The following is a 27628-nucleotide window of genomic DNA, read 5'->3' on the forward strand; positions in this document are numbered from 1 at the left end:
TTGAGCTGCGGAAGGTCAGGCTGGAGCAGAGGGAAAAAATCATAACCTCTCCGAGCAAAGAGGGGTATGGAGTTTATAGGAGGGAGTAAATGAGGCTGTTCCCTCTTCAAAATGCTTCAGGGGGTTTTCGTTGACAAAGGATTTCAGAGCTTGATGGAGCCCTCCCTGGCCCCAGGTCACATCTGGACTTTCCAGGCCTGATGATCACAGGGCCCTAGGAGATAAAGCAAGGCAGGATCAAGACAAGGTGGCTTTTAAGATAAGGTTTCTGCTCCTGGCCTAAATATGGCTTAACACTATAGTCACTTTATATCACAAAGTCTCGATTTAATAAATGGAACGTCCTGTTTAAGATGCTAGTTAAAACTATAGCTTGCTATGGCATCAAGTATCAAATCTTCTCCCTTCCCAGCTTGGACCTGCTTCTGGCTGGAAATCTACCAAGGGAAAAGGGCAGTACAGACAGCGCTTGGGATACATCTGATTCCCTCTCTACTTTTTATAGTGTGTCCTTTCTCTCCATCACAGCAGTGGGGGAGACAAAGTCTTACCTGAGCTGGGCTTCTCCTTAGCAGGCTTCAAGTTTCTGGTTTTAATGTGACTAAGATTGACTTTTCCCCACAAGGGTCCTTTGCATAGATGTGCAGAGGACCCCACTCCTGTGTCACTAATTACCATGATTGCAAATCTTTGTGGCACGAAGAAACATGGCATCCCATTTCTGTCTTCTCCTCCTGGCATATCTGACCATCTAATCGATCTTGTCAGAAGTGCTTGGGGGCTCCACCTTCTCTCTCGTATGTAGCATATATAAGTGAGACACATATGCATCCTTACTACAGAACGCTGGAGTACAAATAGGTCCACCATATGGCAGCTATCCCTACTCTCCTGCCTCAAGCTGTTCTGCCTTTCTCAGTCATGAGTCAAGCCAAGCCCATGTTTCACACATTTTTCATAAATTTCTGAGTCATGTGGTCATCCTGCACTAGGCCTGAAACAGACAAGGTACCACCATCCTCTCTCCCATAGTAGTCTTTTACTGTGTTCTCTTTCCAACCCCTCTTAAGGTAAACGAAGAGACTCAAGAATCATGCAACAGCTTCTTACCCATTTTCTTTGTAAAATCTGTTTATGGCAAACTCTTTCACAAATATTTGTTATCTGATGTTAATTTTCGTGGGAGCTCATTCAAGCTAAGTCAGGAAAAGCGCCCATTTTAACCTGTTGAATTTACAAAGGAAACTGGACATGAGTAAAATCATAAAGAAAAGAATGTTGCTTTTCTGTATTCCATTCTTGGCCTTTCCATATGCTTATCGACCCTTTCACCTATCTTTTCGGTTAGTTCTTTTTATCAGGAAACATAAAACCTATGGTGTCTAACACAAGACCAAACTACTACCACTACCAACACTAGCATCTCAAGCAATAGACTTTCTAAACCTCTTATCTCCATTAAAATTCTCTATCACCGATACTTACCTTGAGGACTCAGTGCTGTACAAACCAAAAGTTTGCTCTCGAGTGTCTCTTAAGCACTGCAGAGAGTTCTAGTTGAAGAAGGTGACAAAGGCAGCTTCCTGCCCTAGAAGAGTTCAAGGTTTATTCCAGTTATTTTCATTAGAACCTAAAACAATACACAGTTTTGCCAATACATTTTGATCAACATAAAAATTCATTTTTGCAACAGCTGGGAATTCATACTATGTATTGTGATGTCTGTCATAGCAACTGGGTCAAAAGATTGAGTTGGGTTGTGGGGTGGGATAAAGCAGAACGTGCTCCTTTAGATCAGAGGTAAGCTGATGCCACATAAAGGATTCCTTTTTACTAAAACCCTGATAATTTTTTACTTCCTTTGTCTTTGTATTTTATTTCATAAGACAAAGTCATGGCAATAAACACTTCTACTCAAACCCCCAAACCGTACTGAAAGAATGCCAAGTGAATAGGGTTTTAATGGAGTGTATTAAAAATTGCTCTTAAATGTATTGGTATTCACCTTTTAATCCCTCCAATGTCACCCCGAATTCCAGTACTAGTAACTCAGAACATTTAACAACCATTGGTTGATTATTAAAAAACAAAAAAACAAACAAAACAAAACAAAAAACATTATAAACTCATTTGGATTGAACTGTTCATTGTTGATTTTAAGGTTAATGGTTGACATTAGCTTTTCTTAACCTTCCAGGATAAGATTTGCATTTTAAGCTTTAAAAAAGCCCCAAATGTCCTTAAACTTGAAGGACCTGCTTAGATAAACATTTAAGGACCCATGGCAAAGCCAATTGTGGAGATTTTTTGATAGGGTGACTACCAGTACTAGCAAATACCTCCCCCACGCCTAAGTCTAGTTTTGATACTTGGGAACACTGACAATAAAATATGAGTGGAAAAAATGAACACAAAGATTATTTGAAGGACAGTTTTTGACTACTCCAGCTCCTTAAAGAGTACCATGTCATACCCAATAAAAATCAGGTACTGAGAATTGAAATATTTAACCATTTTTTGAAAAATTATGACATTTAATTTGTAAGATATGATTATTTAGCTTTGAGTCCATTTCTTACATTGAGAAATTATCTTATGATGTGTTGCTGACTTGGGGACAAAATGTCAAAAAACTGAAAAAGAAATTAGTCAAGAATGGCAAAGAATTGATAGAACTCCATCTGGCTCTATCCCTCTGATGGGGCCCCTTCCTGGAGAAAGCCCCAAGGTGAACTCTCCCCTCCTCCCACTGCTCTCCCACCAAAAGCTGCAAAATTTGGCTAAGGAGTCAGTTCTTCATTGCCTAGCCTAACCATAGTGGAGTCTGCGTCAAAGGGAAAAAGGTATACCTGAAATATCCTTATCAAAATATCCTCCCAAAATTTGAGACAAGTGGAAAAAGTTAACAAAAGTTCCACACTCAAACCACTGACTATAAATTAATCTCTGACTATAAATTGCCCAATATGTTTGTTCACCATCGTCAACCCTCATAAGCCAGCCCAGTAATAATAGCCAGTTACCCAGAATCGAGGGGCTGATTGGAAATGACTGTTCCCTTTCCCCAATAATGCAGGGTCATAAAACAAACAAGAAGCGCTTGTCTTGGTTTAAAATTCTGATATTTCATTCAACATGGATTTTCAAAAATATTGCAAGAACATATTATTCATTTTGATTCCTGAGTACTTTGAAGACTCCTTGTTTGCATCTGAACCGAGTACATCACCACCCTCATCTTCTGGCTTATTGCCATCTGAGTGTATCTAGATCTGAGTTAAAAAACAAAACAAACAAAACAAAACAAAACCTCAGAACCTGCCCAAAGAGCCAAAGGGTGTCCCTCAATGGAAATCTCCTGATGGGTCTATAGAGGATGATGGTTTGTCTTGGTCAACTAGCAATGCACATCTTGTAATGATTGAGAACTTTGGACCCTCCTTAGACAAATTCAGTGATCATAAAATGGTCAGAAACAACTGAAAACAAATGGCAAGAGTGTAAAGAATTTAAAGAAAATTTAAAAAATTTTGAATCATATCTATATATCTATATATCTATATCTATATGTATTAGCAGACTTTTGTGGCAGAGGATCATTTTCAGAGATGAGTCAAGCGGGGTGGGGGTGCTTGTTCCCTATCTCTGACCCTAATTTAGGATTTTGCAACTTTTCTTCCCTAGTTTCAGGTGCCAAGTTGCCTGATAAATATTTCATATTGAACACAGGCCAGATTTCCTAAGCTTTGCAGAAAATTATTTTCCAAATGAAAAAATATATAAAACTAAAAGATTACATAATCACTAGAACATTGGCTTGGCTGACAATCCCTCTCTGAATATTTACTATAGAGTGATGTTCAGAATTGAGATCCATAACACTAAGAATTCAGAATCGAATGATGTTAAAAAGACATATATTTGAACAGTCATGGCTGTTTTCTAGAATGACAATATAAAAAAGTGAAGATGATACCACAAAATCTACTTATGTTGTCATGCTCATCTTTTATAAAATTATTATCCATTGAGTGATTTAAACTTTTATTGTAACTATTTCTCTTTGCAATACTTATTTTTAATACATTTACAATCTTTACTTTTTTAAAGTTTTGAATGTAATTAAGTTTTTAAAGTTGGGGTATAAAAACATAACAAAAGTGATCATCTTAGCCACTTCTGTGTGTACAGTTCACTAGTGTTAAGCATATTCACATGGTTGTGTAACCAGTCTCTAGAACTTTTCCATTTCGCACAACTGAATCTCTATACCCACTAGGCAGCAGCGTCCTCTGACAAGCACGGTTCTAATTTCTGTTTCTTTGACTTTGAATGCTCTAGATACTTCATAGAACTGGAATCATACAATATTTACCTTTTTGTTACTAGCTGATTTCACCTCACAAACTGTAGAGCTTGGGATTCTTATATACTAAGCTAAGATGATAAGACAATATGTCATCCTCTGTCCCTGAAATTCTGAAAATGCCGAGGGCAAAGCAGTCTCCTCTGAGCCTGTGGACTGACTGATCCTTCACAGGATTCCATGAGACTGTCATGGAATTCACCTGGACACATTTTCACAATAATCACTAAAAGGAACCACAGAAGCAGTTTTGTAAGCATCTGTCGTTCCAGAGGAGAGTTTCACCTTCAAATGTCACTGAAAACACAGGTTCAAATTCCAAGCCCATAGGGTTGGCTTTTCTTTCAAACTCTCAACTATGATATTTTCATGAGCATGTACCATTCTGAGAGATCCATTCAGTATATGGCATTGTATTCAGGTCTAATCATATGATTTTTATTTATTTATTTTTTTGGATTTTGAGACACTGTTTTTGTTTTTTGTTTTTAGTTTTCTTGGCATAGCACTTTCATGAGAATTGTTGACTATTCCTTGTTAGGGAAAAAGGACAGAAATAACCAAAAAATCATGATGCAGACATGTATGGCCACAGTGTCTTTTATATGTGTCTAATATAGTTATTTTTATGATACTTTCAATTTATTTCCAGTGGTGCCTTTTATATCAAAGATTCACATGACTTATTGCTTTTCAATATGGCCTATTTCAGAACCAGAATATATCTTAAGTAGGTGTGCCACTCTCCATCTTTACTGCCACAGTGCCAGTTTCAACCACATAATTTACTTAGCCCACTGCTGTAGCCTTCATACTCTACTCCCACACTGTCCCTTGCCAATTCATTCTCCATGTGGTAATTATTCATTCTCCAGGTGAGCAGTCACGGTGTTCTGATCACCTGCGGCTCTTGTTTGAAACCCTTCAAAGACCTTTAATTTTCTCTAGGATAAAATCCAAATTTAAAAGTATGACTTACAAATTCTTTCAAGACCTGTTCCTTCTCCAGCCTCATCTTGCATCAGTCCCTCATGCACCCCCCACCATACCCCCAAGCTCGGCCAAGCCACACCAGTCACCATTTGATTCTTCCAGTCCTCATACGGTCCTTTGCTTGTGTTCTCTTCTCTGCCTAGGATACTCTTCTCCCTTTGGCTTATTTACACTTGTCTTTCTGTTGTAACTTATGTGTGACTTCTTCCAGGAAGTTTCACCTGACCAACCCATCTAAACTGTGTCTTGCATTATTATCCTCTAAAACAGCCCAACTTTTCATTTAATGTCACCTCTCATTATAAAGTAACTTTTTAAAAAAAAGGTTTAGAGTCTAATTCTCTTACTAAAGAATCTATGACAGTGATGATTCTATTCAATTTATGTCTGTATTCTGAACGTTTTCTCAGTGCCTGGTGCGTTATAAATGTAGAGTAAATATTTGTTAAAGTATTAACAAATTAGAGGGAGTTAATGTATTTTAGTGCCAACAATACAGTAAAATGTATAATATTTTAAATGATTTTCAACACTCATAAAATGATCATTCCAATCAATTGGGTACCTTGTCTGCACAAAGACTGTCTCCCTTATATTTGAGACCTTTGTGCCTCTTTGGATAGAAAGGGATGAAGGGTGGTGGGGGAACTGTCTGATACACTAGTGGGGCCACACAGGGTCTCTCTGAGTCTTATTGGAGGCTGAATCTAAGAGAACAGTATAGGTTGAGCCAATCTAGCTGGACACATCCACACACATAAAGGCAGCTTTAGCCAGTAACTAGGTGGTGACCTAGGAATTAAATACAAATATTGTGGCAGGGAATGCCAATGTTGAGTAAACAAAGACAAATGCTAGGCAGCATTTAGCAGGTCAGTTGGAACAGCATTTGGTAGGATGAATTAAAAGAAACAGGAGCATAAACAGGAGGGTGGGTCCTCTGTTGCAATCTTGCATCTAGCAGAACCAGCATCAGACTCCAAAAGAGGGATGCTAAACTTTGGGCTGTGGAGTTTTGAAGCACCAGCTGCTCTCCTGTTGTGATCAGAGGTTACACCAGCCTCCGTATGATATGGCAGAACTTTGGTTGCAGCCTAATTCCACTGGCTCAGCATGAATGGCTGCGGCAGTCCCAGCACCTATCTCAGTGTAATCAGTGGGCTAGAAACAAGCCTTGCAGGTCCAATTCATGTGATATAGTGAATGGATGACCTAATTCACACCTCAGAACTCTTCCAGGATTGAGTGTCTTAAATACTTGACCATACATGGCAGCCATGGCACTTTGTGAGTGGCTTATCTGCATGGAATCACTCTTGGATGAGTTACTCCTTGTCTGTCACCTCTTGTCCATCACTAGACATGTGGTGTTCCTTCGTCTTCCTGCACACACAACCAGACTTTATTTCCTAGGATCCATGAGGTTAGTTGTGACCATATTACTGAGTTTGGGTCAATAGAATGTGAACAGAGGTGTTGTACATCACTTCTAGGTCTGATTTCTACAAACTTTTGGCCATTCTTTCATCCTTCCTCATTGCTTGCTGACTGTATATGATCTAGTGGAGAATTCTAAAGTCTTAAAAGGAAAAAGAGCGATACTTGAAGGAACTTGGTATGACTATGCAAAGCTTAGTCAGATTAGACTGGATATCAACAAGAAATTAAACTAGAATTTATGAAACTATTGAGATTTAGGAAGTGGTATGTCACAGTAGATAATGTCACATACGCAGATGAAAAAGCATATAAAGAACCAAGTAGTCAAAGTTAGGTAGATAAAACATGAAACACATGAAACATCAAGCTCCACCTTTTGCAGATGAACAGACTGTACTGGACAAAAAAAGTACTACATTACTTGCCCCTTTTTTAGCTTTGTTCCTTAAATTGTAAAATTAGGGATATATATTTTTACATTGAAACTATGCTACTGTATTCGGGTATATTTAATGGAACTGCATGGCGAACTATCTTCCCTTCTCTATTTTCTCTCCCCAGTACCTCACCTAATAGCTTACCCATTTCAAAGTCGGTTAACACTGATATTTGCAAATGCTCCTGAGTGAGTATGTTCACTAACATTGCTGAAGCTGCTATTATGTGCTGGCACTGCTAAGTGCTAAGGCTGCAAAACTCAACAAGATCTGTTCTTTGTTTTCAAGGCATTGAGAATCTAGTGTGAGATACAGATGTTTAAATAAACAACTCTAATTGTATGTGCTGCAATTGAGATACATACAAGGCAGAAAATGAGAAACTGATTAGTTTCCTTGAAGCAGTGGCATGGGCTGGGTTCTGAGAAGGCTGTACAGAGGAGATGTTTGACCAAGGTAAGAAAAAATATGCTTATGTTCCTGGGGCCTGGAACAGGGTTTTAAAAGGAGAGAATGCCACGGACAAAGGGACAGAGGTGTGAAGCACAATTGCATTTTCAAGGAATGGAAAACTAGTTTGTACGTCTAGAGCTTAAGGTACAAATAGTGATAGAAAGCAGCAGGCAGATTTTAGTCTCTATTCATTGCTTCCCTTACATTCAGTGAGCGTATGCTTCATCTTACCTTAGCCAACCATCTCCGTGGTATCTCTCAAGCCTGTCATCACCAGCAATATGCCATTTCTGGACCTTCGACTGCAAGCCATTCACTCTCTGATTACCACCTCCTATCCTTCCAGCTCACCTACTCAAAATCTTCGACACAGACAATTCTTCAGCTTCATTAAGACCTTAATGCTAGTGTTCCCTTCTTTCATGATCAGCCGCCTCCCTGATATTCTCAGTTCCTTATTTACCCAGCTGAGTTTTTATCATCTATTTTCACTTAGTGGTAGGTCCTTCTCTATATTTATTTGTCCTTCCCAAGTGATTTTATTCATTCTTCTTGTTTTGAATGGCATCTAAATACTCATTAGTCCATAATCCATAGATACCACCCCAACTTCCCAGAAGCTCACACTTGATATTCACTTACTGTCTCCTGAATCTGGTAGTTTTGCTTACTTTTTCTCATTTTATCCTCTCCCTTACACAGTCCACTAACAAGATTCACCTACTTCATCTTAAAACTACATTTCAAATGCAAACATCTCTCTCCATCTCGATAACACCATATAAATCTGTCTAACTCATCGTCCGCTACCATTTTGCACCAGAGTTGCCACGATGATGTTTTTAGAATATAAATTGTCACATCATTTTCTACTTGAAACCCCTCAGTTTCCTATTTAACTTAAAATAAAATCCAAATTCCTGGACAAGTTTTATAAAGCCCCAGGATCTGTTCCCTCTTTACCTCTCTGACATATCGGTCTTCAATTCCATCTAGACACTCTAACCTCCCTGCCTTTCTCTCTGTTCTTCAAACAAGCACATTTGTTTCTGCCTTAGGACCTTTGCAAAACTGTTCTCTCCACTAACAATGCTCTTCCCAAAACTTGGCTCCCTCCATTTATTTCGGTATCAAATTAAAAGTAACCTTCTGTTTGACACCTCCCCTGACTCGACCCTATCATAGAGCAGTCATTGAGTTAATCTCAAATATATCACTGTACTTTGTCATGTAGAATTTACCATTTTGTGTGTGTTTGCTTATTTGTTTTCTCCCTGACCTAGAATGTAAATTTCATTAGTGTTAGACGCTTTCCTGTTTCTTCCTTTCAGTATCTCTGGTGTCCAGAATATTGCCTGGTGATACTCAATAAATATTTGTCAAATAAATAAGTGAAATTGAGTCATTGAACTTTGTTTCTGCTCAGCTGACAGTGGAGATCTAACATCAGGCTGAGGAATGTGGACTTTATCCTGTAGATGGTGGGAGTTCAAAAGAGTTGTAATCTGGGCAGTGACATGATAAAAACTGCACTTTAAAAATTTACTTTCAGAGCTGAATGGAAGATAGATTGCAGAAAGCAAAGCTGGAAGCATGGTAATTAGTTAGGACAGGATAATAATAGCCTAGACGGAAGACTAAACAGTGAGAGTATCAGTGAGAAGAGAAAGGAATGAAAAGTAATGAGAGTAACTGAAAAGGAGAAATGATAGGACTAAAGGATTTACTGGACTGGTGAATAATGAGGAGGAAGGAAGATAGAATGATCCCCAGGTTTTTGGCTTGGATAGTTATGGAAATAGGAGTTCTGGGTGACAAGCAGTTTTGAAAGAACAAAACAATAAATTCAACTTGAACGGTGTGAGTTAAAAGTGCTGGTAGGATATGTAGTTTGAAGTGGTGAAAGGCAATTAAATATATGGAGTTGGAACTGAGGAAATAGGTAAGAACTAGAGGTAAAAAATTGTGAGTCATCTGTACACAGGGGATAGTGAGGACTGGGCAGGGAGGCGGTCATCCAGGAAGAGTAAAAATGTTGACCAGTGAAGGACAACATGTCTGAATCACCCGAGATGCTTTTTTAAATTAGACACAACCTCTCTCCAACAATTTGGTTTTATAAATGTAATATTGTTTTTGTATATTGGGGTCCTCAGTGAGCTGGGCTTGAAACGTGCTTGGGAACAACTGGGTTTGGAATAATACATGTTGACTAAGAAAAGAATCCTAGAAATGAAAACAGTTTTAAGAATTAACTCACAAGAGGAACTTGGGAAGGAGACTGGGACATACCACTTCAAGATGTAGGAGAATAAACGTCAGTAAAACAAAAAGCCAAAGAAGTGTTTCTAAAACTGGGTCTTGAAATGTTCTAGAAGCAAGAGTGGTCAACAGTGCTAGATACCGATAAGTCAAGTAACATAGACTCTTAGGGGTCACTATTGAATTTGAAAATTAGTCTATTATGATCCTGCTGAGAGCAGCTAGATTTTATGGTGAACTTAGTGAGTAGAAAATATGGAACTAGAGAAAAAGGGTTGTAGTTTATAACTCTTTTAAGAAGTGTGGGCTGTGAAAAGTCTGAGTAATAAGGCCGTGAAATTTCTAGGTATGAAGAAAACTTGTGTACTACTTTTCAGATGAGGCTGAAAGGCATGAAGCTCTGTGAAGAGGGAGAGTTTGCAGATCCATTGGAGAGAGTTATAGGGGATTACACTGGAGAGGCTAGCCACAGCATCATACCCCCACACACACATCGCTTCACCTGAAAGTCTGGGTATACATACAACTAAGGGTTTTAAACTAGATGTTCAAGGGATTGCATTTTTATAATTTAAAGCAAAACACTATGGAATATCATGACAGTTAGGTTAGCTAAGGGCAAGTGGATGACAGAAAACCAGCCAGAAGTCTTTTGTAGTAATGTAAGTGAAAAACTGCAAACTAGGCCAGTAGTGTAGAGAAGAAGAGTGGAGGTTGAAATAAACAAATGAACAAATATTTGGGAATGAAAATCATTGTGAACTTTTGATGGCTTGGAGATAGAAAGTGATGAAGAGGAAGATGCTTAGAGAACTTCCAGTTTTCTAACTTGAGTGCTGGGGTTGCATATGTTACCATTAACCAAAGTATTAAATAGTAAAAGAGCTAAACTGGAAGAAAAATAATTCAAGTTGAGATATATTGAAATTGTGCTTCACAAGAAATTGGCAGGTGGATGTTCAAGGAAATATGGGGAAGGAGCTCAATAGAAAGAGCTAGAGTAGTTGTGCATATTGAAGATAACTTGGTAAATGGTCTCGTAATAAATCATGGTCTTAAATAATTCATCTGCAGTGAAAAGAGAGGCAGATATTGGATCACATACATGGGAGATTTCTTTGAATAGTAGTCAAAGGAAGAGGAATTTATAAAGAAGACTGGAATGCTCTGATCAGAGAAGTAGGAAGGAAATTAAGAGAGATTAGTAGTATTAAGTTTAAGATCCAGCGAAACTGACAGAGTCAGTGGTCAATGAGTATTTGTTAAGTTCAATTAACTTGGTGACATACAGTGGGACCAAGAAGGACCAATAAATCTAAGAAGATCAAGTTAAATATAAGTTCAAAAATGTCTGTTTAACATATTGGGGATCACTGGATATCTTACTGACCATTTTTTTAAAAGTTGTGGATCCACATATTAACAGCATTTCAGTAGGTTACAGATAGAAAGGATTGTGTGGAAAATTTAAGACAAAATGTGTCAAATATCTTTTTGGACTTTGTCTAAGATCTTATGCTTTTCTTACTCCTGAAAAATTTTATAGACTTATTAGTAGATATTCAGGACTTATTAGACAATTCATGATAATACGAATTTCATGGATTCTACATATTTTTCTAATAAGTATTCCATAAGCAGATCAGTGGAACATAGAACAGTCTAATAATGCAAGTTTATCGTGATGGACTCATGTTTGTGTGCCTTATCCGATACTGAGCATGGCCGGATCACTTTGGAATGATTTTTGAATTTATTTTTTTCAAATAACTATTTGATAAAAATATTAAATAAGCTAATGTTTATTGAGGACTAACTTCTAGCTAGGCATTGTAGCCAGTAGTATAGCAAGAGGATCTCATTTAATTCTCACATCACTTAACCAGTGAGTACTAATATTGTTCTTATAATATAAGTTAGAAAACTAAGGTGCAGAAGAGGAAACTGCCCACTGAGGCCTAGCTGGTAAGTCAAAGAGTTAGGTTTTGCCAAGGAACCTGACAATTTTACCTGTGATCTGACCTTCTGGATCTCACCTTTTCCTGCAATTTTCCACATTCCCCTGTACATTTTTTTTTTTTAACACAAGTAGCATGTTAAAAGATGCAGTTTTAAAATTTAGTACCAAAGAAAGTGTTTTGAAAGTAATAATTTTTCAACAAAATAAAGTAGTGAAATAAGTTAGGAAGAGAAATAAAATATGCTGTTCCTATAGCTTCAATTTCAGCCCCCAATATAAGACTATCAAAACTAGCTGAGTAGTTCATTTGCCAAAACAAGGTAAGCTTCTGAAAATCTCTTGTGTTGTGCCTGGCAAAATTTGTTGTCCTTTTATTGTGAACATTGCTCTGTCAGAATTTTTCTGGCAGGTCATTTCATGCACTAGAACTGATCTCTGAGTGTTCAGATTAGTTATTTTTTCCCCAAATTGAATTTTACCAATGTATGCAAACAACTACAGCTTATTTGAAACATTAAATTGTTTTGTTTGTTTGTTTTAGTAACTTTAGTTCAAGTTCCAAAATTCCATTCTTATATTACCCCAGATAACACTGCTGAATATTTTGGAATACTCATTCTATAATAAGAGCTTATCAATAAAACATGCCTCTTAGTATGGTATGTACTGAGAAATATTTAACTAACATCTTCTAAATATGTATCACTCAGACACATTGCAAATAGTAAAATAATTAGACAAGAACAGGGTAATCACTGATACAGACACCATAATTCCACATAGCTATATCCAAGTATTTTATAAAATTTCATTGCCCATTTCATCTCTAGTCCTGGTATATTCTTTGCAGGAAAAAAACAGAGGGCATTGAAAATATCCTTGGAAAATGTGGATTTTTGTCTTATGTTTCCCAGGTTGGTATTTCACTACATCATTTGTTTTATTTTTCTATCATCTATCTATGTATTTATGTATGTATGTATGTATGTATATATGTATGTATCTATCTATCTATCTATCTATCTATCTATCTATCTATCTATCTATCTATCTATCATCTATCTATCAAACACTTCTAAATACGAACTATAAATGGTACAGGCAGAGAAAGCAAGAACGTTAGAGGTTAAGTGTGATTCCACTCGCATCTATCTATCCAGAAACAAAACTGATACAGAATCATTACAACTTCCACCGTGTGGTAGAATTGATTAGCTGCACATGGTTTGTGGCAGAATGAAGCGATTGACTCAGGTTTCCGGCAGTCACGACTACTGACAGCTCTAGCTGACAGACTCCACTGTAATTCCAGGAAAGGAGCTGTTACTGATGGCTCACACTTCTGACTATGTAGCCATAACCATCATCTCACATCTTAGAGTCAATATCAAGAGCACACTAGACATTCTTGTTCCTGAAAGTGCTACTGGAATTCCAAAGCTGGAGATGAAAGGTGCTTATGTAATCTTTCCAGGCCTGACTAATTTCTACCTCTTCCAGAAAGCCTTTCCTATTCTCTATAGCAGAGATAATGCTAAGCAGCTCTCAAACACTGTTTTATTTTCTTTCTGGGCACACAGAAGGAAAACACAGTGCACTCTGACTCCCTTAGAGCAATTGAATTCTGGCCAGTAGGATGCCCGAGGAACAGAGCTTAAGCAATTATTTTATATCACAGCGTGTTAAGCAAAGTGTTCCCTTTTATCTTAAGAAAAAATGGTAAAGTCTCGTGATAATGAGAATGTGTTGTATCTTGGCCTGTTTTTTTAAAAAAGTAGGTGGCCAAATTTTGTGAATCAAGGTATTTCTTATCTTTTAAAAAATAGTTAGTGGAGGGAATGGGTGAGAAAGGTGGAGGGGAATATAGTCAATAATATTGTGATAAGTTTGCAGGGTGAAAGAGGATTGCATGCAGTTAGTGGGGTGATCACATTGTAAAGTCTAAAAACATCAAATCACTACATCACGAAATTGTAACTAGCCTTAATTAATATAATATTGTATACCAACCATACTTAAATTTAAGAAAGACAAAAGTGGTTATGTTTGTGGTAGCTTTTTTAATATCTTTTTTCTACTAAAATGATATTTCAAGTTTAAAATTACACACTACATTCTGAAAGGTTTGTTCTGTTTTGTTTTGTTTTGTTTTCAATGGGTGTCCTTGACTGGGATGACGTCATGGAATCAATCCCATGTCAGCTTAGGGAACTCGGAGACGCACAACACTGAGTTGAGACAGGAGACCAGAGCGTGTGTTACCTAAGACTAAAGGAAATAAAAGTTTTGCTTTGTGGTGTTGTTTTACTTTAACAAATGAAACTCTAGAAAACAAGGACCATGAGAATTGAAGAGGCCCTAAAGAGCAGATAGAAACTGTATTTTATTCATAAGTCAACCAGCTGGGCCTGGGTTGATCCCAGGTACCACTAGTGCTTTCTCTGGGAACCAGTCTGCTAAAGACCAGTCATGTGGCTCCAGTTTCCCTTCTAGAGCCCACTGCACAGCAATTCAATTGCCTGGTGTTGTGTTGCAGAAGGAACTGGGCTCATTGAGGCATGTCTGAATGGCAGGTGGCAAAATGCAGTAAAAAAAAAGATGAATGACAATTATTTTCAGCGGATAGGCCCTGTGTTTGGGGTGGTTAAGGGGTAGGCTTATGTGAAAGAGAGCCACCACCATCTCCAAGCTCCTTTTCTTTTTTTCTCTTTTCTCAGTCCCACCCAACATATAACATTTTAGAGCTGTCTTCATGAAAACTATGACTTGGCCATAGAAAATGTCATGTACAATGTATCTGAAAGTTCTAAATGTGGTAAGAGTCAGTAAATTCTAATAGTTATATTTTTCTGGTCTTGCATTCCTTTCCCCCTCTTCTGACCAAAAACCTCAGTGGTCCTTTGGGGACTCCTTCTTCCCAGTTCTTAGAGTCAGTTGTTGGCTGGGGTGCACTCGCTGACTGGGGTGGGGCATGGCACCTAGGCGTGGCTAATCCAAGCTCCAACTCCTCCTTAGTCGCATTGAGTATTGCATATTTTCCAAATTGTTCTAGTCATAGTGAATCTGTTTTAGTGCTCTAGAGACTGGGAATGGCTGTTTTCTTATTCTGTTGGAATTGCACTGGAGACAACATATGTAGAGACTCACTGCTAACTTCTTCCTACCACCTGTAGCCTGAGGATGAAGGCAACACTTGGAGGAGAGCAGAGACAAGCTAAGCCAGAAGAGAGAAATCTCATCCCAATCAGCACCATTTTAACCCCTAGATTCTTCTAGCCAAGGCATTACTTTTGTTTTTAGTTGGATTATATTTTCTTGCAATTGACTGAGTGCTAAATAAGTAGTTTACGTCTCTTGTCTTGGGGGGGAAAATACATATATATATATATATATATATATATATATATATATATATATATATATATAATATAACACTGCAGTGAAGCTCTTCTTGAAATTCAAACAGTAAGCATTTGGGAAATTTATCAGGAACTTTATAGTAGGCCTTTTTGAAGGGAGGGATTAAATGCAATAAAGAATAAAACTTCTCTGGAGTGTATGCTTAGGTATATATTAAATTTTGATGTGTATTCTGAGCAAAATTCTGAGCAAAATATGTATCAGTGAATATGTCAGTATACGGAGCTAAGGATGCTATGGTCAGGAGTTTGCTTTGCCATACTCAAGGGGACATTTCATAGTTTTGCCTATCTGTTTTGAAAATAAATATGTGGTCAAAGGGAAACTAAATAAAAGAATTAAGAGAAATCACCACCTCTTGTGAAAGAGCTGTTAAAGTCATCATTCCTAGAATAAACAGGCGATGTCTCAAGATTTGATCTATGGCAATCATGCTTAATCACAACTTAGTGGGCCATAGACACTTGTGCTGGTATCAGTGGAATTGTTTCAGAAAGCAGATATAATCTTAAACTTTTCTTGTAAAGGACCACACAGTAAGCCATCGGTCTCTATGGCACGTATTCAATTCTGCTGCTATCACATGAACGTAGCCATGTACAGTAAGTCAATGATGATACGTAAACAAATGAACATAGACAATATGTAAATATAGATACTATATAAATGAATGAGCGTGGCTGTGTTCTAAAAATCACTTCATTTATTTGTGGATAGAGTTTCATTTCATATATTTCTTACATTTCATGAGATGCAATTTTTTCTTTTGATTTTTTTCAATGATTTAGAAATGCATAAAGTATTCTTAGCTCACTTGCAGAAACAGGTGGTGGGCCTCGTTGGCCCACAGACTATAGTTTGCCCATCCAACGACCTTAATGACATGTGCAGCCTTCAGAGGATTGTTAGTCTCTAAGTAAACCAAAACTCGTGGTTATTTTCCCATATCTGGTTTTTACTCCTTTGTTTGTCAATGAATCCTTTGAAAATGGTCTGTTTATATTTTTAAAATACAGGTTTAGCTTTCCGTTCTACATTTTGGCTGACTCAAAAATAGTGTTTTGTTTTGTTTTCTTTTCAATTTTTAATTTCACCAAAAGAGAATAAGAGAGAAGTATATTTTGAAAAAAAAATATACATTGGAAGGAACATTAAGTATTGTTAGACACATAATATCAGAATCCACCTGAATGATAGCTACCAAGAATTCTCAGATATTTTTCAATGCTTTTGAACTATGACTCACAAGGGAATGAACCCAAATATTGAAAGATATGTTAAAAATGTGCAAAAATAGGGAAAATGTCTAGAGGATATTGATTATTAGAGATGATCATTAAGCATTTGAGAAAGGTATAAAACCATGGACATTTTTCTTGTATGAGTTCAAAAATGAAGCATTCTTTTTGTAGATATTTGATCAAATGGCAAAAGAATATTTTACTGATGGCAGCTACTGTCATTACGGCATCAAGAAAATACAAATTAGCATGTTTTAAAAAGCAGAATCTGCCTTAAATAGTATTGTTAATAATAGTTTTACCAAGAGAATTTCCCAAAGGGTTTTTCTGTTTCCCACTTTTCAGGGATCGAGAATGGGCTGTGTTACAATATTTTAACCTCTAAACACCACAGTGATAAACAAGGGCAGAGTTCAAATTTCAAAAGATTTACTGGTTAAGAAAAAAAAAAAGGAAAAGAAACAAATTACCTTTGAATCTGACAAACAGAAATATCTCCTCCCTAAGTTAAATTTACCTTTGGATTTAAAAACAGAAAATGCCTTGCAGAGCAGAAGTGAACATCCAATCAAAGACGTTATTGTTTTACAAGCTGGGAAGTCCACATTCTTGACATTCCTCTCTAAAATACACAAGACCCTTGAGACATCTTTTTCTGCCTCCAACCTTTCATGTCTTTTAAATAAAACCGGAGATTTCTTTAAAGCATACCCCTAGAATATTTACATATAAACAGATAATATTCCCAGATTTACGTTCTGTATATACAGATATAATTGGGAGTAAATTTTTGCGTTTATATTTGAAATAAGAAATGGACCTCCAGATTTCCTCAGACCAGAATTTGACCATGATTTCAGAAAATAAATCAAGAGAAATAGGATTTACTGTTTAGAAAAAGATTGACAACAATTTTGTAAGTATTGAAAGGCAAGCACATAAAAAAGAAAAAAGCCTATGTACTGACCATTTTTAGATGAAAAATAATTGCTGTGCAGAGTGACACTCATATATAAGGTATTTGCAGAATATATTATAATTAAATTTAATTATGTAGCTAACGTGCACAGCTCAAGGATATACAAATTCATGGGAGCCCTCAGATCATTGATAATCAGATGTAAAGGTGCAAATTTATGTAAAAATAGAAATGGTAATAAGTTAAATAAATGGAGCTTAATGGGTAGTAGGAATATGGAGGAAATTTATCAATGAGGGCTATGCAGTTAAATAAAATACGGCTGAAGCAACTGACTTGAGCGAGACCATGGGAGTGGGTGAGGTTACAGTGCACTGAGATGAAATGCAAAGGCACTCCAGGCAAGAACAACCTGGAAGGCAGGGCCTGACTGGGGGTCTATTACTAACACAAAATTGGCAGTGTTGCTGGAATACGGGTTCTTGGTCTACGTCACAGGGAAGAATTCAAGGATGCACCGCATAAGCCAATCAAGCAACAGATTCACTAAAAAGGTAGTACACGCTCAAGATGGCGAGAGCGGGCAGCCAGAGAAGAGCTGCTGCTGCAAAGAATAATGAGACTTGGGGATTTATTTCACAAAAAATAAAGGCGCAAGATATTCAAGACTTAGGGGTTGCATATAGTCAATCCTTCTTAGGCAGATCCTTGCTGACACTCCTTCCCATCTAGAGGAGGGATTTTGGTCCTTATTTGCCTTGGTCAGAACTGTCATGGTGACACTGGGAGAGAGAATGCAGATTTTACCCAACCACAAGGCTAAAAACATTATAACTTATTATAATTAACCAAACTTCACCTTAAAGGACAAGATGGGGCCTGGATGGGGCTCTCTGCCACCGAAATTTAGTTCTGGCCAGTCTGGTAGCTACATTTTTTCTTAAGAAATCTCATCCCCTCCCTCCTTTGTCTCCCCATACTTCCTCCTTCTTTTCCTCCCCACTCTGTCCCTATTCTTTCTGCCTATGGTAACAGCTGGAGGAGAAATTGTATGTATCTGAGGAAAGAGACAAAAACCAGCATAAATTTGACACTGAACATACAGACTCATGGGGTGTAACCATAACCTCATTTAATTTCGCATACTATTGTCCCTTCAAAATTCAATAGGGATTCTAAGTTCTCTACCTGAACTGTGAGATGACGAAGCTGATGCTCCTATGCTCGTTTAAGTCACCAAACAGAATCTTGATTCAGAAATTAGAACATCTCCATGCATTTAGTATCCCAAACTCCAGATTTGATTTAAAGTTTCTAGCCTCCCCCATCAGGGAACTGTTACTGAAAGGAAGCCAATGGGGGTGTGGGGGGGGGTGGGGAGTGGTCTTGATTGACTTAATCTTTCCCTCCCCACCTTACTAAGAGTGATTTCTGATTTCATCCCCCCTCTGGAATCAAGGATGGTGGGAACCAGGGAGGAGAATAAAGATAAGAGGTAGGTCTCACCTTACTCACAATGTTGCAGGATGGCTTTGTTTTCCCGGGGTCTGGCAGGTATTTCAAGCTGCTTCTTATCTTGTAAGTATCTACCTGGATTATTTGGAGGCTTCTACAGGAAACATGTGATTCTGTGGCAGTGATGCAGGCCTTCATTTCCACTGGTGATTGTCCATCCCTGACGGAGTCCCTGTTTGGTTTTATTACTCCTCCAATTGTTCATGGTAGGCGATCCTCCTTTAAAGGGAGTCACTAATATCTCAGGGGTTATTGTGAAGGTCATAAAATCTGGTTCTTAACTTTTCTCCCTGAAGCCCAGGTTTCCACATCCCAAAGGAGTCTTAAGGAGAGTCTTAGGTCTGTGTTAAGCCTCCCTCCTTGAGTAGGTTATATATTTGGAATATGTCATAAAATTTGACATGTTTAAAAACATATCTTATAGATTTTATTTTAAATGTCATTGTTTTTAGATGCCATTGTTGCATCTAAACCTTTGAAAGTTGCAAAAACAGTTCTTGGAAATTGACTGCATTCACTATGTTAAGGATACCAGGACTGGAAAAAACCCAAGCGGGACTCAGAGAGTTAGGAGAGTCAGCTTTATTACGCTGACAGGCTCAGCGGGATCCTCCCCAAAGACTGAGCCCCTACCAAGGTTTTGAGTAGGTTTTTATGGGTTGGGGACTTTCTTGAGTCGGGGCAGGGGTAGGTGTCCTCTGGTGATTGGCTCGGGGTGTGGTTTGGAGGGGATTATGTGGAAGTGGGCTGGGGCTTAGGCTGGGGACTTCTTTCTCCACTCGGGCCACCATTTTAGGTCAGTTTCTCCATCAATTACAGTGATCTGACTTGGTCTATGGCTGTATATTGATGTCACACACATGCGAATCATTGAGGAATACTGTTGGTGGCTTGGCCTCATTGATTCAAACATACATAGGACAAGTTTTTAAGTGTTTTTGTGCCATGGACTCTGTAGTGAGGTGAAGCATACAGACCCCCATCTCAGAAAAATGTTATTAAATGCACAAAATAAAACACGAAGGATTCCAAAGGAAATCAATTTTATTGAAATACAGCTATCAAATTAGTAAAAAGTACTATAATAATGTGTACATTTTTCATTACATAACAAGAGTTAGTGGCAGGTCCAAGAATATTATATTTTTGAAATACTTGTGGCTGTAAACAGTATTTCATAATAGCTCTACAACTGAAATGTGATATGTGATATTTGGGGTTGCTGCTGGTGACACAGTGAGAGGTATCACAAATACTGCTGTGGTTTGTTTCAGAAATTCTTAGTTAAGTAAAGCATTACATTTCAGTTAAAGAATAGGGAAGTAAAGGTTTCGGAGTTCCATCCCTAATCAAAAGCAATCTATTTGCATTTTGTCACTAGCCCTTTCCATGATATATTGCTCTATTGAGGAGGTTTTGCCTGTAGAATTCAATGAAAGATTGACCCTTTCCTTGAATCACTCTGAGTGATTCCTCCCGTTCCCTCTTTTCCCCTGGGAGATTGTAACAGGCTGTTTACAGTGCCCATCGCAAGGCTTGGTCCCTAGCTACTGAAAGATATTACCATTGCATAGAACAGCAGTTTGTTTTTTCCTAGAATTTTCCTGCACATTGGGGCATCCACCCACCCTGGCTATGACTTTTGAAACAGCAGGAAGGGGACGATCGGGACCCACAGTTTTCCTTTTGTCTAATAAGATGATGATGGCATCACAAACAAAACACCTCCCTTGGCCCTCTGCAAACACAAGCCTCCTGATGGGATTTCTACTTTGCCTCTTCAGCAGTGTGAAATGACCCAGGGAAAGACTTAATAAGTGGATGTCAGCCACAGAGTAAGCAGGAAAAAAATGATAAATGGAACAGTGGGCAACCCTATCGCGGCACAGTTTGGCCTCGCACTTTGCATCCGATTCTATAGTTTTCCTGTGTTAAATATGGTCAGGGATTCCCAAGTAGTTTCAGCCTGAGGCTATTACTTCTAATAATTGAGACTGATGAAAGGTCGTGCTATTTTTACAGCTTAGCTGTGACATGCAATACATCACTTTGCTTCTGTCAAAGAAAATATTATACACTTCAATGGCAAAAGGTTTTATCCTGAGTTTTTCCTCCCTCACTGTCTGCAATGTATTTGCTTGGGTTTACTGATACATTTCACATTTAAAATGTTCCAGAAAATTGCCTGTTGCTAGAATAAGATCATTCAGGTATAAAGCAAATGTTTCGGGATCATTAGGAAATTAATTATGTGAAATGATTGACATGTTGCCACCAGAGGGGAGGTGTTACATATAGTCAGGCGTGTTTGAATACAACGCCACCGATCTCTGGTGAAAAACTGCTTATTGTATTAAAATGGAAAAAAATCATTTATATAGAGTGTCAACTGTTTAGAAAACTGTATTCATAGGATTGCAACTATGGAGGTTTTCTGTTCCTAATTATGCTTAAAAGAGTGGTAGTTTCTGAATTTTTATGTAAGAGCTGGTACACCAGCCATCAGTGCTTGGGAATATATATTTTTTTAATTAGCAAACATTTTTTTGGAAGTGTGAAGGAAAGCAACAATAAAAATAGGTTATTGATAATAAAGGAAATATCACATATTAAAACTGAGTAAATCCGTCCAAAGAGGTATTCAGAGAAAAATTCATTGTGTCAAATTCTACATAAATTGAACTACCCATACAGAATAATAAAAAATAATTAATCCCATAACCTTAACATTAATCCCATAACCTACAAATTCTCCTAAAGTCTGAAAGATGACAAAGAAAACTGACAATAAAGATAAAAGTAAAATAAATATATTTTTTTAAAAAGAGAAATACTGAGTTTAATAAATCCTAGAATTATTTATTTATGATAATTTGCGCAAATACCTTTAATTCTAATTTTAAAAAGAAGTTAGAAGTAAAACGAACAAACAGAAAACATCAATCTATATATTTTATATAACCAGAAAACATTAATGTATATAACCAGACATAGAATGTGATTATTATGTTCATCAAAAGCTTCCAGTTCATCAAAGCTTCTAGTAACTGTTAAAGTGGTGACCGTGGACAGGCTGTATACTCCTGAATCCATCCTGTAGAAACCACAGAAGTTCATGAAAGGCCTGGGTAAAGGAAACTAACAAAAATTAAGAAAAAACCATGTTGAGAATGAAGGCCACCAAAAAGCAGTGCCTGTGTGGGGAGGGCCTTGGTGTATTTGCAGCCAAGGCATAGGGTGATGGGAAGCAGATCAGGGAAAATCGAATGGAGAAAAGCTTTGCAGTTCTGCTTTTACCTGTCAGTGCATTACCTTGCCATAATTGCCATCTGTCCTTTTGCCAGGAAAGCGCTGGTGCTGTGAGCAGTGGGGTGGCAGTCGGTGAAGGGCATGGCTTACTGCTGCTTTTAGGCATTCTCTTCTTCAGTCTTCTTTCTCCAAAGACCCAGACTGGGTTTGTAAACCAAGCATAAAGCATCTTCTCAAACTGCTTATTTAAAATAGTTTAAAAGTGAATCTCTGACTAGAAGACTTGTATAACAGATAAGGTGATTTTGTGGGCCCTGCATTTCTCTGCCCTGGGGCACATCCCATCCTCTCTACATATATAAAATGGAGAAATAGACAAGGGCCCAGCCTTTGGGCCTACCTATCCCAATACATATTATTAGAAAGAGTAGCTGGTACTCACAGCTACTCACATACCAAATCTCCCAGAAACCTTCAGTAGGTGAATGAATAAATAAACAGTGGTACATGCAGACAACGAAATATTACCATATTTCCCGAAAATAAGATGAAGCTGGACCATAGTTCTAATGTGTCTTTTGAAGCAAAAATTAATATAAGACCCAGTCTTATTATAATATAATATAATATAATATAATATAATATAATATAATATAATATAAAATACCGGGTCTTATGTTAATTTTTGCTCCAAAAGATGCATTAGAGCTGATCATCCGGCTAGGTCTTATTTTTGGGGAAACACGGTAGGCAGAGCACTGAGGATTTTTAGGACAGTGAAATTATTCTGTGCAGTACTACAATGCTGAATACATGTCATTGCACGTTCATCAAAATCCATAGAATGTACAATACCAACAGTGAACACTAATGTCAACTACAGACTCTGGTGATAAGGATGTGTCGGTGTAGTTTCATCACTGGTAACAAATGTACCGGTCTGCTCTGCGATGTTGATGGTGGGGGAGATTGTGCTTGCGGAACAGCAGAGGGATGTCTGAGATCTCTGTACTTTAACTCAGTTCTGCTGTGAAACTGAAATGCTAATAAATATTTTTTATTACTTAAAAAAATCAAAATACTACACATCTTGAAAGATTCACAAAAGTTTTAAAATAGAGCTTCATATGTGGTTCATGTCTTTGATTCCAACCTGTTACAGGGTCCACAAAAAATAAAAGCAGGAAAAGTTCCTTTCACGCAAATTTATCCCTATTAATATCTACATACCAGTAACAGATTCTTTTACTGCTGAGATGAATCCTGCTGTAGAAATATAGCATAGCTTATCTGTTCTCCCGTTGTTGGACATGTAGTCTCTTTCCTTTTTTGAGTTATTATGAAAAAAGGTGTAATGAATGATTTTGTGCAAGATTTGGTTGGACGTGTTTCTTTAGAATCACTAATTTATAAGTGAGGTGTTTGCTACTTCTTTTTAAAGAAAGTAAGAGAGATTTTTCTAAAATTGCAGCATTTTACTGCTGCCCACAGCGTATGAAAGTTGCAGTTGCCACACATCTTTACCAACATTTAATGGTATCTGCTTTTTTATTTTAGGGGATGCGTGGTGGTATTACACTGTAGTTTAAATTGTCCTGATTTCCAGTGATATTTAGTGTTTTCATTTTGTTTTTAAATATATTCTGGTTACCAGTCCTAGGTTAGGCAGATGAATTACAAACATTGTGTACTTCTAGACAATAAGATCCAGGATGAATTTTAGTACAGTATCTACTGTGTGCTTTTCTGTCTTTTACAATGGGTGCTTGTTATTATAGTTAATCAAGATGAACATTCTTTAAAAGGTTAATCGGTTTAGGAAGAATAAAAATACTGTGAAAGCACACATCCTAAGAGCATCTCTGAAAAACAGAACACGTTGACTTACTTCACCTGTTATGCTAAAATCCTGGTAGTTGACTCTGGTTGCTTGGCCTTGGGTATATTTCTGCCTTTTATTGACTCTGCTGGCCTCCTTGAACTTGGCCGTACATTGTCTAAACCTCTGCTTCTATTTGACATTTCCTGCTTATCTAGACTTACACCTAGAGCTGGCTTCTTTTAAAGGACTGTATCCCAATGCCATACCCACCCCAACATATTTTCGAGCTTAAAACCACATATGAAACATGAGTCATAATATTTGCTGAAATAATCATACAAATATTTTATCTTTCCCTCTGCTTCCACCCCTGAATCTCTCACTACACCTGTAGCTTTGAAAACCATCAGTAACCAGAACCCTGCTAGACTGAGAGTGTATTATCAAATCACCCATCCCATTTTTTTTTCCCCGTGTGAACCTTAGGACTGGCTTATTCTAGATTCTCCTTCAGCTGTCCAGTTATAAATCTTAGTCAACTCCCCATTCTCCTTTTCCATTTCAATCTCCAATACACTCCCTGCCCGTCTTAACCTTAGTATAAACTGCCTCATCTTCTATATTCTCAGTTCTATTTAGCCCACCTTCTTTTTTCCTTAATCCAATAACAGGCATAATTATACATTTCATACCTAGGAATCCTACCTGTCCTGTATTCAAAGAAAGCAGAAAATTATCATTCTGATGCGATTCTGATGCCATTAAACGATTATAGAAATTTATACATGGGAAAAAAATGAGATAAAAATATAGCAGGGTTTAAAAAAACCCCAAAAAACAGAAAAAAAAAACAAAAAACCACATGTCGTTACTTACCGATGAAGGAATCAGGGTACACAGAAATAGAAAACTGCAGCGTTAGACAGCTAAGCAAAGAACTCAGGCATATAGGGCCTCGCCTCTTTGTCTGGGCTCTTCTACTTTTCTCACTGCATCTTTGGATCATTTCCAAATCACCAGACCATTCAATGAACCATGATGGTCATATCAAATAATAGACGGTTAACAGCTCTTCAAACTCTCAGCTATTCTTTTTGCCTGCACAGAAGAGTGGAAGCTAATGATACCCTGCACCTCCAAATTTGTTTCATCTTAATGTGATAATTTTACTCTGCTGAGGACCTCGTTGCCTGTTGTCTAAATGTGTATTTTTATTGAATGTCTATTGTATATAAGGCATTCTGTGAGACCTTTCGGGGTTTGTGGGTGATGTCAGCATCCACTAGAGATCCTTCTAGAAGCTGACTTGCTCCTGAAGCTCCTGGAACTGCTTTCACTGTGCCATGCCTGCTTGAGGAGACTCAGCCAGTGGGCTGAAATTTTAGCAGCTTTCTGTTGCCAAGCATAATGTAATATATGCCATAAGAGAGTGTAAGAAACAACATTTAATTAAGGGTGAATTGTTTCAGCAGTACGCATTCACTTATAATGCCCTATAATCAAAGCAAACTTTTCTTTTTCTCTCCTCTTTGACTTATTTTGCATCCATAGACAGAGTGTCTTGTCCCGTGCCCCACATTTTGTTGTGAGTGACCTGGGCTTATAATTGGGAGGATGGAAAATGCATCGATAGATCAAAGACTTTCTTGAAACTGGACTGGTTTCTATCAGATAGATGTTTTTGTGTTTTAAAAATCCAATTGGTATGCCTGTTTTAGAAGCATAAACATGTGCATTATAGCTATAAAAATAAGTAAATATCTTGGGGAAAGTGCACAAGGGTATCAGTTTATAGGGGAAAGGTAAGGAAAATCCAGTTTGGCTAACCTCTTCTCACCCCATGGAAGGTGCTAAACCAGAATAAGAGGAGACTATGAGGAGAAACCTGATTCGATTTTTCTAATTCAAAAGAAGAAAACCAATTTGATTTTAATGATTGGAAGAGAGTCAGAACATTATGAATCCAAAACTAGATAGATGTCATTTATAAGTTGACAAACATCCTCCATTAGAAACATTCCATCTTTTCATTCTTTAATGCAGAATGTGTTATATTGGCCAACACGTCCTTGAGTACTATGTTTGTTCAATTATCTCATGCAAAGTATCATGTATTACACCCTGTATCACACCCCTGTGGTTTGAACAGTCAGGCCCTGCTCCCCATGTGGAGAACCTGCAGTTATCGCCTTTCTTGGAATGTTCACATGCTCACTTGGCGCCCAGATCTTGGCAAAATCCAAAGGAGTGACCTTCAACACTGACATTCTTTTACATTTTCATCTTATTTTCACGCTGGGTGGATTTGTTCATTCCTCTTTCATCCCCTACTAGAGCAAAGCTCTCCTGATTTTGCAGACTGAGTCTCTCTCCCACTTGATCATACCATCTGTCCCCACATTGCAGTTTACTCTGCATGAGGACCAGGTAGCAGACGCGGTTTTGTCCAATTGCAAGTACAGTGGAAAGTCTTTCACAGGCTCCCCACAATCTGTGAACATATGATCAGTCTAAGACAGCACGTTGTACTAAAAATGTACTAGAGAAATGTTCGTGTGGTAATAAACAAGGAACCCGAATCAAGGGGGGAATGTGCCATGTGCCATGAGCTACTGAAATGTATGTTTCTATGTGTACCAGAATGATGCCGGTCTGTCATTGGAGATAGCGGGATCAACTAATGTTTGTTTCTTTATTGCAAATGTTTATATACATTTAACAGTGTGGGCATAGTTATGTTTGCCCAAAAACCCAAACTGTGAGTTAAATGAGTGGAAATCTAAAAGTTTTTGTCGTGAGGTGGTTGGTTTAATAAACAGACATCTGTATGATAACTTCTGAAACTGCACATTGATGGAAGGAACATCTCAGTAGGTATGAGAGCACAAATTTAAGAGAGAATCATGTCTCCTGTATTTTGTGCTTCATCATTCATCCTTTATTTATCTAGACTATCTTTTTCATAGAACTTGACTGTATTTCCCACATTATGTTTATATGAGGTCGGACAATTAAGTTCACAAACTCACCCTAGGAAAAGTGCTACATACCTCATTGCTAAACACTATGCTCACCTTCGAAGTACTCCCCTTGGGAACCTACCCACCGATGCCAGCGCCTAGTCCACCCTTCAAAGCAATTTTGAAACTCTTTTTCTGGAATGGCCATCAGAGCTGTCCTCGTATTACCCTTGATGTCCTGAATGTCATGTAAATGTCTTCCTTTCATATTTCCTTTATCTTTGGGTAAAGAAAGAAGTCATTGGGGGCCAGATCAGGTGAGTGGGGAGGGTGTTCTAATACAGTGATTTGTTTACTGGCTAAACATTTTCTCACAGGGATGGCTGGATGGCTCAGTTGGTTAGAGCGTGAACTCTCAACAACAAGGTTATCGGTTCAATTCCCACATGGGGTGGTGGGCTGTGTCCCCTGCAACTAAAGATTGAAAACGGCGACTGGACTTGGAGCTGAGCTGCGCCCTCCACAACTAAAGTATAGGACAACAACTTGACTTGGAGCTGATGGGTCCTGGAAAAACACACTGTTCCCCAA

This window comes from Rhinolophus ferrumequinum, chromosome 8, assembly GCF_004115265.2.
Source record: "Rhinolophus ferrumequinum isolate MPI-CBG mRhiFer1 chromosome 8, mRhiFer1_v1.p, whole genome shotgun sequence".
Classification (NCBI taxonomy): Eukaryota; Metazoa; Chordata; class Mammalia; order Chiroptera; family Rhinolophidae; genus Rhinolophus; species Rhinolophus ferrumequinum.